Source organism: Anolis sagrei, chromosome X (assembly GCF_037176765.1).
Source record: "Anolis sagrei isolate rAnoSag1 chromosome X, rAnoSag1.mat, whole genome shotgun sequence".
Taxonomy (NCBI): Eukaryota; Metazoa; Chordata; class Lepidosauria; order Squamata; family Dactyloidae; genus Anolis; species Anolis sagrei.
In genome coordinates, this window is record NC_090034.1 from 57,851,543 (window position 1) to 57,865,416 (window position 13,874).

A 13,874-nucleotide genomic window follows, 5' to 3' on the forward strand; every position below is an offset into this window, starting at 1 on the left:
AGGAAGACAATGGGTGAGGCGGATGGGGCATCCTGATCTTCCCTGAAGGCAGGATGTCCCATTGTTGATGAATGATTGAGTCACCATTGGGTGCTCTCCTCGGGCAGCCATGCTCCGAGACCCAAGGAGCACCGTTGTTACTGTCATGCAATAAGTCTTTGTTGAGTCCTTTGGTCAATGGGGAATTCATCTCAGGAAATAGAAAGGAATTTCCCAAGAGTTTGTCATGCTGGGGTCACGAAAAGGTGGCATTCCATATTTTATACACACATATATAGGATTCATAAGGCATACATTAGGGAGACAGGGGGAAGAAATTAATATAAGCCCACCCCACCCACCAGAGTCCATAGAGTCCATAAAGAGTCCAAATCATAAAATCATAAAATCATAAAAGGGAGTCCATGGGGTTTAAAGAAGCAAAAGTTCCAAAAAGTGTCCAAAAGTCCTCAAAAGTTGATTAAAGTTCTGGATAAGCTGCAGAATCAATGGGGACAAGTTGGGGAAGATGCCCTGCAGTTAATTTGGGTCCTTATGGAGATGACTGCCAGCGCTGGAGGTCAGGAACCACATCGGGAGCAAAGAAACTACAGATCCCACCACATCTGTGATCCAGACAGCCTGCTGGTCTTCTGGGGGTCTCAAGGGGTGACCGCGACAGGTTCCCCAGATCAACAGGCTCCATGGGCATCAGCGAGATGGTGGCAATGACGTGGTGGCATCGAGGAGCCAGCTGGGCTCCATGTTGAGTTTTTGAGGGCGAAGAAGGTTATTCCTGGGGTGGAGAGGTTAGCGGAGTAAAAGCGAGATAGCCATTAGTCTTAGAATCTGCCCAGAAGAAGAATGGCACCGATTTTGGGGCAATCCGTTGACCCGTGGATATGGGGACCCGACAGGTTTCAGTATCCACAGTTCAGAGGAATGCAGTTTCGGCCTCCCCAGGATGCTGGACTAGCATTCCGGGTGGGCCGGAAGCCATCTGCAGCTCAGGAGAGAGAATGTTCATGCAGAGAATGGTTTGGAGGCAGTAAAGTTCACAAAGTAACATTATAGCGAGGAAAAGGTTACAATTACTCACTCAACTCTGTCCGTCAGATTACTCTGTGCAGCATCAACCAAGACCTGGAGGGCGGGGAGGCGGAGTCGCAGTGGTCTATAAGGATTTTATCTCCCTGATCAGGTGCCCCATCCCACAGTCATCCTCCTTTGAGTGTATCGGCATTAGGATTGGTGACCGGGACAGGATAGGGATTCTGTTAGTGTACCGACCACCCCGCTGCACGGCAGTATCCCTACCTGAGCTAGCAGGGGTGGTCTCGGACATGGCTTTGAACTCCTAACGGCTTTTGGTCCTGGGAGATTTCAATGTTCATGCCGAGGCGTCGCCCGGAGGAGAGTGCATAGGCCGAAGCCTGTTACAGTTAGCAGGCCAGGGCTGGTGTTGCCCTGAAGAGAATGAGTAGGCCGAAGCCTGTTACAGTTACTGAGCCAGGGCCAGCGTACCCCTGAAGATAATGAGTAGGCAGAAGCCTGTTAGAGTTAGTGGACCAGGGCTGGTGTCGCCCTGACGAGAGTGAGTAGACCAAAGTTTGTGTCAGTGGGCCAGTGCTGATGTCGCCCTGAGGAGAGTGATTAGGCCAAACCTGTTAGAGTTAATGGGCCAGGGCTGGCATCGCCCTGAAGGGAATGAGTAGGCCGAAGCCTGTCAGAGTTAGCAGGCCAGGGCTGGCATCACCCTGAGGAGAGTTAGTAGGCTGAAGCTTGTTAGAGTCAGTGGGCCAGGGCTTGTGTCACTCTGAGGAGAGTGAGTAGGCCGAAGCCTGTTAGAGTCAGTGGGCCAGGGCTGGCGTCGTGGACTCCATTTTGTAGCTCCATTTGTTAAGATTGGCTCTGTACCTCGTGGTGTCAGAGCGCTGCCTGTTCAGAGCCTTCCAAGTCGCCCAGTCTTCTGTGTGCCCAGGAGGGAGTCTCTCATTTGGTATCAGCCATGGTTTAAGGTGCTGGGTTTCAACCTGCCACTTTTGGCCTCTCTCTTGCTGAGGTGTTCCTGTGAGTATCTCTGTAGATCTTTGGAAGCTATTTCTTGATTTAAGACGTTGCCGTGCTGGCTGATATCTGAACAGAGATTGGGCTGGAGAGATCACTGCCTTAGTCCTTTCATTGCTGGCAGCTACTTCCCTGTGGATGTCAGTTGGTGCAATACCAACTAAACAGTATAAATTCTCCAGTGGTGTAGAGTGTAGAGGTCCTGTGATAATGCGGCATTTCTCATTAAGAGCCACATCCACTGTTTTAACATGGTGAAATGTGTTCCACACTTGGCATGCGTACTCAGCAGCAGAGTAGCCAAGTGCAAGGGCAGATGTTTTCACTGTGTCTGGTTGTAATACCCAGGTTGTGTCAGTCAGCTATTGTATGATATTATTTCCCAGGTAATCCTCAGACCTCGAGACGCTTGTCTGTTCTTAAGATGAAAAGCACACACCTGCATTTTAGATGGATTAGGAATTAGCTGGTTTCCCTTGTAATAGGCAGTAAGAGCACCTATAGCTTTGGAGAGCTTCTGTTTGGCCATTTCAAAGGTCTCTGCTTGTGTGGTGATGGCAGGATCGTCAGCATAGATGAAACTCTCTGTCCCTTCCGGCAGTGGCTGATCATTTGTGAAAATGTTAAACATATATGGAGCAAGAACGCTCACCGAAGGCAAGCTGTTCTGTTTTCGACATCTGCTTCTCTGGCCTCGGAATTCAGTTAAGGATAACCATGTTTATTTAGGGGTTAGAGGCAATATAACTAGCTGAAAAGGGGAGATGGTTGCTAAAAAGTATCAAAAATCTCCAGGGGCGGCTTGTCCATTACGCGAAGTAAGCGGTTGCAGAACACTTTTTTTTTTTGCCAGGGGCGCAGTCCGGGGGGAGCCTCTGCTTTCTTGTCTCGCTGCCGGGCGATCCTCTTCCCAAAGGGGCCGGGCCCTTGAGCCTCGCCTCGCCCCTCTCGTTCCTGCTCCACCCGGCAAACAGTTGGCAAAGGGGAACGTAAATGAGAGAGAATAGACAGAAAAGACTTAAAGAACTTAAAAGTCGGCCCCTGTTTATCAACGTTGTTAATTTGGGGAAAATGGCACAATAAATTACAAATAAACAAAAGCAACCCTTTCCCATGGGAAACCTTGGAAAATAAGGACAAGACATTCAGGGATATAATTAGGGCACTTAAGGACATTGGAATCAAAAGGATAGGGGACCTCATGGGACCCAATGGAGAAATAAAAGGTGGGGTAAGATAAAAGACAAATGTGGGCATGGAAACTGAATAGCGTGGCTAGACCTGTCCAGAAAAGCTCATGCCATGAAAAGAAGAGAAGTAGCAGAAACACCACTTGACAGAATAATTAAAAAAGGAAAGTAGAAATAGACAAAGGGATTATTGGGCTACTCTATGAGGAATCAATCACTTAACTTACAAAACAAGAACAACCCTTGTAGGAAATTGGAAACAAGAGGAAAGCTTCAATGAGAAATTAATTGGGTCTTGCATTGACAATATTACTAAAATTAAACATTTGAGGATCCAAGAAGCCCAAATCATCTCCCACCCAATTAGCACACATTATGGGAAATGTCTCAAACAAATGTTGGCACAACTGTGGGGGGGGTCGGCTCATTCTCCCACATCTCTTGGGATTGTATCAAAATTCAGAACTATTATGGTAAAATAAGGACAGTAATGGAAGACATAATAGGGAAAGAATTAATCTGGGATAAAGTATTATTATTATTATTATTATTATTATTATTATTATCTTTATTTGTACCCCGCGAGCATCTCCCAAAGGACTCGATGCAGCTTACAAAGGCCAGGACCCCAACAACAGTAGCATAGCAAATACAACCAAAAGCAATATCAAAAACATTAAAGCAAAACAATAAAACAACAAAACAATACACCATAGCACAATGAAACTAGGTCCGGGCCAAATAATGGGTACAGATTAAAAAGTGCTGCGTGTGACAGGTGGAATGTCGAATTTCAGGGCAAGTGCAATGTGCAGAGAATCTTAAAACTCTAATAAAGGGCTTCTGGGACATAATGCTGGAGTTTCCTATTCTGGAAAGGCACATGTTCAGAAATCTGTAACCCATCCTCCTCCTTGTCCTGAGGAAATTCAGGCTCAGAAAGCTCAGGCTCAAACCAAGATCAAAACCAAAGTCCCAAAGAGCCAAAAGCTTTCCCCAAAAGCTGGGGCAATTCCCAAGAATCATAGAATCATAGAATCACAGAGTTGGAAGAGACCTCATGGGCCATCCAGTCCAACCCCATTATGCCAAGACGCAGGAATATTGCATTCAAAGCACCCCTGACAGATGGCCATCCAGCCTCTGTTTAAAAGCTTCCAAAGATATACCCTTTCAATTTCTGGATAAATTTTCCTTTGCCCCCATTGGGTGCATATATATTGCAGATTAAAAATTTAAGACCGTTCATATTAACCCAAACTCCTAGTATTCTCCCATCGTCACCTTTAAAGGCTAGACTGGATATTAAACTTTCTTTAATGTATGTAGCTACACTCAAAGAAGATCCCAAAAGAGTAACACGACTAAAACAACAAACTGGAGTAACTTCCTCCAATACTTAGAGGAGGTTAAAAAGGAATAACTGGTAATAACAATAACAATTAAAAAATAAATAATATAAATAAATAAACAAATAAATAAATAAAAACGTAAAATACTAATAAGAATAATAATAGCAACATCAACGATAATACTATTAGACAAACTTCCCGGCGAAGAAAAGAAAATTGTTGGCTTAATAAAATAAGGCAAAACTTAAATAATAATCGGACTTCATTCTCTCCACAAGAAGAAAAGACAATAGTCTCAAGAAGGTGAAGAATATGAACCACCCCTGGACAACTTGGAAGTGCCTTACAAAACGGACAGAATCCCCTTCGGGTGAATGTGTCGAGCGAATGAGTGTGTGTGAGGGTGAGAGAGTGAGGTATATTCCCTCCCTTCCTTTCCCCATTTTTGTTTGTTTGTAGGGAAGCCCTACTCTACGGGCCTCCCTATCTTTTCTTTCTTCTGCACTTTCCTATCCCAACCCAATTGTTCCACCACTTTTTATATACTTAAAAATTCACTATATATATATATATATATATATATATATATATATATAAAGCTTCCAAAGAAGGAGCCTCCACCACACTCCGGGCAGAGAGTTCCACTGCTGAACGGCTCTCACAGTCAGGAAGTTCTTCCTCATGTTCAGATGGAATCTCCTTTCTTGTAGTTTGAAGCCATTATTTCGCATCCTAGTCTCCAGGGAAGCAGAACAGAAGCTTGCTCCCTCCTCCCTGTGGCTTCCTCTCACATATTTATACCTGCAGGGGCGGCTCGTCCATTACGCGAAGTAAGCGGTCGCAGAACACTTTTTTTGCCAGGGGCGCAGAGGCGCCTCTATAAATGCCCCTCGACTGCCACTTGAGGAGTGCCCCCTCAGCTCACAACAGCCCTAGCAGTCCGGGGGGAGCCTCTGCTTTCTTGCCTTGCTGCCGGGTGATTCTCTTCCCAAAGGGGCCAGGCCATTGAGCCTCACCTAGCCCCTCTCGTTCCTGCTCCACCTGGCCACCGGGTGCGCAAGCAGAGCCGGCGCTCAATCGTTCTCCACGTTTGATCCCTTCCCCATGATCGGCTCCCTTTCCCGATCCCCTGGCGCTCCACCCACCTCCTCTCCCCAATCCGCGGGTGAGCCAAGGGGCGGAGCCGCTGCCCCTGGCCTGCTTCGGGTCCAGAGGCATGTCTGAAGACCCCAGCGTGCACACCAAAAGTCGCCTCTTCTCCTGACTTTCTCTTCAGCCCTTGGGACCAAGCGAGAGAGAGAGAGAGAGAGAGAGCCCCTCCGGCTGGAGATATCTCCCACCTCCGCTCCCTCCTTTGTTTTTGCGCCTACCTTCAGGAAAGGTGGGCATCTCCACCTCTCTCTCTCTCTCTCTCTCTCTCTCTTTCTCTGTCTCTCTCTCGGTCCCAACGGCTGAGGAGAAAGTCAGGAGAAGAGGTGACTTTTGGTGCACACGGTCTTCAGGCACACCTCCGGACCCAAAGCGGGCCATGCAAGGGAGCAAATGTGGCAAGGTGAACTATTACTGGGATGTATAGTTCACCTACAATCAAAGAGCATTCTGAACTCCACCAATGATGGAATTGAACCAAATTTATTTATTTATTTATTTATTTATTTATTTCTGCTACTTATACCCCGCCCTTCTCACCCCCGAGGGGGGACTCAGGACGGCTTACAAAAAGAAGGCACAATTCGATGCCCTTATCCAAATACATACAAATATAAAACAATTACTATAATTAAACAATTAACAGATTAAAAACATCAATATATAACACAATAGCACAACAATAAACAGTATCATGGTCAGTGTTTCGAGTTCCATAGGTCCAATAGGTTTCGTCATTATTTGCCCATCATTATGGTCTTTCTTTTTAGCTGCCAGAGTTTCCAAAAGCCTGGTCCCACATCCAAGTTTTCAGTTTTTTCCTGAATGAGAGAAGGGAAGTTGCTGATCTGATCTCCCCGGGGAGTGAGTTCCACAGGTGGGGGGCCACTACCGAGAAGGCCCTGCTCCTCGTCCCCGCCAGTCTCACTTGTGATAAAGGCGGGATCGAGAGCAGGGCCTCCCCAGAAGATCTTAGACTCCGAGGTGGGATGTAGAGGGAGATCCGTTCAGACAGATACACTGGGCCAGAACCATATAGGGTTTTGTAGGTCAAAACCAGCACCTTGAATTGTGCTCGGAATTGGATCGGCAGCCAGTGGAGCTGGCATAACAGGGGGGTGGTATGCTCCCTGTATGCCGCTCCGGTGAGCAATCTGGCTGCCTCCCGCTGGACTAGTTGGAGTTTCCGAGCAGTCTTCAAAGGCAACCCCATGTAGAGTGCGTTGCAGTAATCCAGTCGGGATGTGACAAGAGCATGGACCACCGTGGCCAGATCCGACTTCCCAAGGTACGGGCGCAGCTGGCGCACAAGTTTTAATTGTGCAAAAGCTTTCCCGGCCACCGCTGAGACCTGGGGCTCCAGGCTCAGCGATGAGTCCAGGATCACTCCCAAGCTGCGAACCTGCGTCTTCAGGGGGAGTGTAACCCCGTCTAACACAGGCTGTAACCCTATACCCAAATATGGCACACAGAACTCCCATGACAAACAGAAAATATATATCAATGATTGGTTGGGAGGGGGCGCGCCAAAATACTGTTTGCTTACCGTTGAAAATTACCTAGGGCTGCCTCTGAAAATCTCCCAGGTGCTCGTAGCTGCTACTGAGCTCCTCCAGACTGTCCATCATCTGCAAAAGTGGATTTTGAAGGCAAAAGGGTTCCCGTTACCTGGGGAACTCTCTGCTGCAATACAAATATTTTGACCTGTGTTCAGCAACACAGTCACATCATTAAGTTCAAAGCAGAAAATTTGGATTTTCTATGGCAGTGTGGAAGGGGCCTGGGAAGACAATGGGCTCACATAAGAACCCAGCTAATCTGTGTGTCCTTCCAGTTCAACCAGTAATGCCACCCGGAAGCCTTTGCTGGGAATTCAGCCAAGAAAACTCTTCCTCGCTGGGGAGGAAAGGGAAGAGGGTGCTTAGACACTTATAAACCTGAGCAGGACGCATTGACAAGGACATGGTTTTGAATTAACTGTACTCACAAACTTCTAGTTGGCAGGTTTGCACCTGAACCTGGACAGGGAAGGGTTACAAACCAGGAGCTGAGAGAGGGAGGAAAAGAGGACAGGTGTCCCAAGGAGTGCACTTACAGCAGGGCTTGCAAAGGTGTGCAAAGGTGTGCGTCTCCTCCGTGCCTCCAAAGCCGTAAGTAAGTCATATACAGAGATTCAGGGAAGAATAAAGGATATATGTGTATTATTATTACTACTATTTGTGTGTATACCCCTGACCTGGTCTTTCTTCTCAAACTAGAGTCAAGGCAGTTTGCAAAACTTTGAGCAGACGCAGATTTAAAAACAGGCACTTGACTAAAAGGCAATATACATTATACAAAGTAACCAGAGGAGAAATAAAACATTACAATGTTTTCAAAAAAATTGGAAGCCTTTTGCAGAATATATAGGAGAGAAAAAGGGGCATATGAATATACATAATAATAATAATAATAATAATAATAATACATTCGAATACTAATAAGAGATACATAGCTGCTTTGAGAACAGGCAGGGCAATAACAATAATACATTCTAATACCAATAAGACATACATAGCTGCTTTTAGTCTAGGATGATCTACGCCGGGAGCTAGACAGAGGGAGTGTGTCTCTGTTGGTTCTGCTGGACCTCTCAGCGGCCTTCGATACCGTCGACCACGGTATCCTTCTGGGACGCCTCGCGGGGATGGGCCTTGGAGGCACTGCTTTGCAATGGCTCCGGTCCTTCCTAGGGGGTCGTTCTCAGAAGGTGTTGTTAGGGGACACCTGTTCGGCCCCACAACCATTGTCTTGTGGGGTCCCTCAGGGATCAATATTGTCCCCTATGTTGTTTAACATCTACATGAAGCCGTTGGGGGAGATCATCCGGAGTTTCGGGGTACGATGCCATCTGTACGCGGATAATGTCCAACTCTGTCACTCCTTTCCACCTGCTACTAAGGAGGCTGTTGAGGTCCTGAACTGGTGCTTGGCCGCTGTTACGGTCTGGATGAGGGCGAACAAATTGAAATTGAATCCAGACAAGACAGAGGTACTCCTGGTCAGTCGTAAGGCCGAACAGGGCATAGGGTTACAGCCTGTGTTGGACGGGGTTACACTCCCCCTGAAGACGCAGGTTCGCAGCTTGGGAGTGACTCTGGACTCATCGCTGAGCCTGGATCCCCAGGTTTCGGCGGTAGTCAGGGGAGCTTTTGCACAATTAAAACTTGTGCACCAGCTGCGCCCGTACCTTGGGAAGTCTGACTTGGCCACGGTGGTCCACGCTCTGGTTACATCCCGACTAGACTACTGCAACGCTCTCTACGTGAGGTTGCCCTTGAAGACTGCTCGGAAGCTTCAAATGGTCCAGCGCTCGGCAGCCAGGTTGCTAACAGGAGCGGCACTCAGGGAGCATACCACTCCTCTGTTGCACCAGCTCCACTGGCTGCCAATCTGCTACCAGGCACAATTCAAAGTGCTGGCTTTAGCCTATAAAGCCCTAAACGGTTCCGGCCCTACTTAAGTCTCCGAACGCATCTCCACCTATGAACCGACTAGGACGTTAAGGTCGTCTGGGGAGGACCTGCTCTCGATCCCGCCTGCATCACAGGCGCGCCTGGCGGGGACAAGAGACAGGGCCTTCTCGGTGGTGGCCCCTCGGCTGTGGAATGCCCTACCTGTAGACATCAGACAGGCCCCGTCACTGTTGACGTTCCAGAGGAAGGTGAAGACCTGGCTCTTCGAACAAGCGTTTGGCTAAATCAGTGCAATTGATTATAGGAATACGGTGCAATTGAACATAGGAACATGGAACAAGGATTATGAGAATGGTTCTGATTTGGTGCTGAGGCGTTGTGATAATGATTGTTTATGATATTGACTGTTATGTATAAAGTGTTTTAATTGCCTTTGACATTGTTTTGTGATTTGCACTGTGTAAACCGCTTTGAGTCGCCTACGGGCTGAGAAAAGCGGTATAGAAATAAAGTAAATAAATAAATAAATAAATAGTCTCCTTTTGGAGAGAACAACCCGTGTAATAATAATAATAATAATAATAATAATAATAATAATAATAGACTGGTCCATAATAGCACTGAGTGGTTAAAAATACATTGTAAGAAAGCAGAGCAAGATGATGATGATGATGATGATGATGATGATGATCAATGTTGTACAATGAAGCCATCTTTGAATACCTTATGTAATTTTTACATACATACATCTTCTTAAGACAATGTTTCTCAACCTGGTGGTCCGGGACCCCTGGGGGTGGTATCGAGGGGGTGTCAGAGGGGTCATCAAAGACCATCAGAAAACATAGTATTTTCTGTTGGTTATGGGGGTTCTGTATGGAAAGTTTGGCCCAATTCTCTCATTGGTGGGATTCCGAATGGTTTTTGTAGGTGAACTATAAATCTCAGCAGCTACAACTCCCAAATGTCAAGGTCTATTTTCCCCAAACTCCACCGGTGTTCACATTTTGGCATATTGAGTATTTGTGCCAAGTTTGGTCGAGATCCATCATCATTTGACTCCACACTGCTCTCTCGATGTAGGTGAACTACAACTCCAAAACTCAAGATCAATGCCAACCAAACCCTTCTAGTGTTTTCTGTTGCTCATGGGGGGAGTTCTGTATGCCAAGTTTGGTTCAATTCCATCATTGGTGGATTTTGGAATGCTCTTTTATTGTAGGTGAACTAGCAAACTAGAACTCCCAAATGACAAAACCAATCCCCTCTCAACCCCATCAGTATTCAAATTTGGGCGTATTGGCTATTTGTGCCAAATTTGGTCCAATGAATGAAAACACATCCTGCGTATTGGATATTTACATTACAATTCATAACAGTAGCAAAATTACAGTTATGAAGTAGCAAGTTAATGCTATGCTTAGGGGTCACCACAACATGAGAAACTGTATTAAGGGGTCACGGCATTAGGAAGGTTGAGAAACACTGCAAAAATAGAACTCATGGGCAAGCAGGGCAAGGCATGCCAACATCAGGGATGGAAATGCCAGGTAATAAATGTCTTTTCATATATCCATGTGGCTGCACAAAGAACAGGTGGTCCAACTCTGAAGCCTGTTGAGTCTGCAGAGTGAGTATGGGTCACAGATAATGGGTGATCGAGTCCTTTGTAAGTAGGTGATGACCGGGAAAATGGCTGGAGGGAATTCCCAGGTCAAGGGCTGTGACAAAAGGTCACAGCCCTTGACCTGGGCGACTTCATTTTTCAAAGTTTTATATTATGACATAAAACATGAAATATTGGACAAAAACACTCATGAGGGGCCTGTGGATACTGGGGAACCCGATGGTTGCGGAGGCCCAGTATCCAGGGGGTGAGGTAGGCACATACATAGGTGATCCATGGACACCAAGGATAAGATGGCCCAGTTACAAGGGTCATGGAAGGCCATGTGAGGGCCATGTGGCCCAGCCTGCCACTGGGCCATCTGTGGGAGGTAGAAGCGAGAGGAAAGAGATACAAAAGAGCAAAAGTTTAGGATAGCCATGTTTAATGTATTGTCGAAGGCTTTCATGGCCGGAATCACTGGGTTGTTGTAGGTTTTTTCGAGCTATATGGCCATGATCTAGAGGCATTCTCTCCTGACGTTTCGCCTGCACCTATGGCATCTGAGGACCTCACTACCTCTGAGGATGCTTGCCATAGATGCAGGCGAAACGTCAGGAGAGAATGCCTCTAGACCATGGTCATATAGCCCGAAAAAAACCTACAACAACCCAGCCATGTTTATTGTGGGGTTAAAGACAATATAACTAATAGTAAAGGGCTTCTCCCCACCTCCACAAGCCAATTCATTGATTCCAGGCTCTTGCTACTTGTGGAACTCTGTGCTTGGGTTCCAAGTTCTTAATTTAATATTTTGACCGGCAGGTGTGTGTGTGTGTGTGCTTGGCAGCAATCTGTCCATACTGACATATAATCCGGCACAGATCCAGCTAAATGTGTCACACTGTTCTGATGAGCTCTCTTCTTTTACAGGGAAAACACACCGACTGTCGACCACCATGCGACGCAGCCGGACCGCCATGTCATTCCTGAGCATGGAGGTGAGTCTATATACAACACTCTTCCAATATGGCAGTTGGGACGCTAATGCCCGAGCACTGCCATACAATATGGATTCAGGATGCAGTTGGACTGCATTGAACTGGATTATAGGAGTGTACTGTGCCATATAATGCAGCTCAATTGAGGTAAACAGCATTCTGTAGCTGAACTGCATGGCAGTGTCAACGGGGCCAGAGGATGGAACTTCACTGCCATTTAATAGTAGTAGTAGTAGTAGTAATAGTAGTAATAATAAATAACTCAAGGTGGGATACAGCATCATTAAAACAAGAGATAAAATACTCTGGCCCCTTCTACACTGCCAGATAAAATCCGAGTTATCTGCTTTGAACTGGATTATATGGCAGTTTAGACTCATAATATAAACAGATCAATGTGGATGATCTGCTTTGATAATCTGGATTATATGGCAGCATAGAAGGGCCTCCAGTTTCCGAATCCAGGTGATCTGCTTTGAACTGGATTATACGAGCAGAGACGGCCCTAGGCAATTTTCAACGGTAAGCAAACAGTATTTTGCCCCCCCCCCCCCCAACCAATCATTGATATATATTTTCTGTTTGTCGTGGGAGTTCTGTGTGCCATATTTGGTTCAATTCCATCATTGGTGGAGTTGAGAATGCTCTTTGATTGTAGGTGAACTATACATCCCAGTAATAGTTCACCTTGCCGCATTTGCTCCCTTGCCTGGCCCGCTTTGGGTCCGGAGGCGTGCCTGAAGACCGTGTGCACCAAAAGTCACCTCTTCTCCTGACTTTCTCCTCAGCCATTGGGACCGAGAGAGAGAGAGAGAGAGAGAGAGAGAGAGAGAGGTGGAGATGCCCACCTTTCCTGAAGGTAGGCACAAAAACAAAGGAGGGAGCGGAGGTGGGAGATACCTCCAGCCGGAGGGTCTCTCTCTCTCTCTCTCTCTCTCTCTCTCGCTTGGTCCCAATGGCTGAAGAGAAAGTCAGAAGAAGAGGCGACTTTTGGTGTGCACGCTAGAGTCTTCAGACACGCCTCCGGACCCGAAGCGGGCCAGGGGCGCCGGCTCCACCCCTTGGCCCACCCGCGGATTGGGGAGAGGAGAGGAGGCGGGTGGAGTGCCGGGGGATCGCGAAAGGGAGCCCTACATGGGGAAGGGTTCGAACGCGGAGAACGATTGAGCACCGGCTCTGCTCGCGCACCCGGTGGCCGGGTGGAGCAGGAACGAGAGGGGCTAGGCGAGGCTCAAGGGCCCGGCCCCTTTGGGAAGAGGATCGCCCGGCAGCAAGGCAAGAAAGCAGAGGCTCCCCCCGGACTGCTAGGGCTCTTTTGAGCTGAGGGGGCGCTCCTCAAGTGGCAGTCGAGGGGCATTTACAGAGGTGCCTCTGCGCCCCTGGCAAAAAGAAGTGTTATGCGACCGCTTACTTCGCGTAATGGACGAGCCACCCCTGTATACGAGTCTACACTGCCATGTAATCCTGTTCAAAGCTGATCACCTGGATTCAGAAACCGGATTATATGACAGTGTAGATGGGGTCTCAGGCCCCCTTCTGTACTGCCATATAATCCAGGTGATCAAAGATCACCCACAATATTACCTGCTTTGAACTGGATTACATGAGTCTACGCTGCCATATAATCCAGTTCAAAGCAGATAATGTGGATTTTATATGGCATTGTAGAAGTGGCTTCATATAATCCTGTTCAATGCAGATCAAGGTGGATTAAGATGGATTATATGGCAGTGTAGATCACATCCCCAGTTTCTTGATCCAGATGATCTGCTTTGAACTGGATTATATGAGCCCACACTGCAATGTAATCCAGTTTGAAGCCGATCTGGGTTGGATCTACGCTGCCCTGTATCCCAGGATCTGATCCCAGATGATCTGCTTTGAACTGGATTATATGAGTCCACACTGCCAGACAATCTGGGATAAGCAGATAATCTGGGATCAGATCCTGGGTCATATGGTAATGAAAACGAACAATTTGAACCAGCCATGGATAGTGACATCTGAGCCGTGGATAGTGAAACCCCAAAGCGCGGATACCGAGTTTGCCTGTGGATCTGTGCGCTTGATGAGAT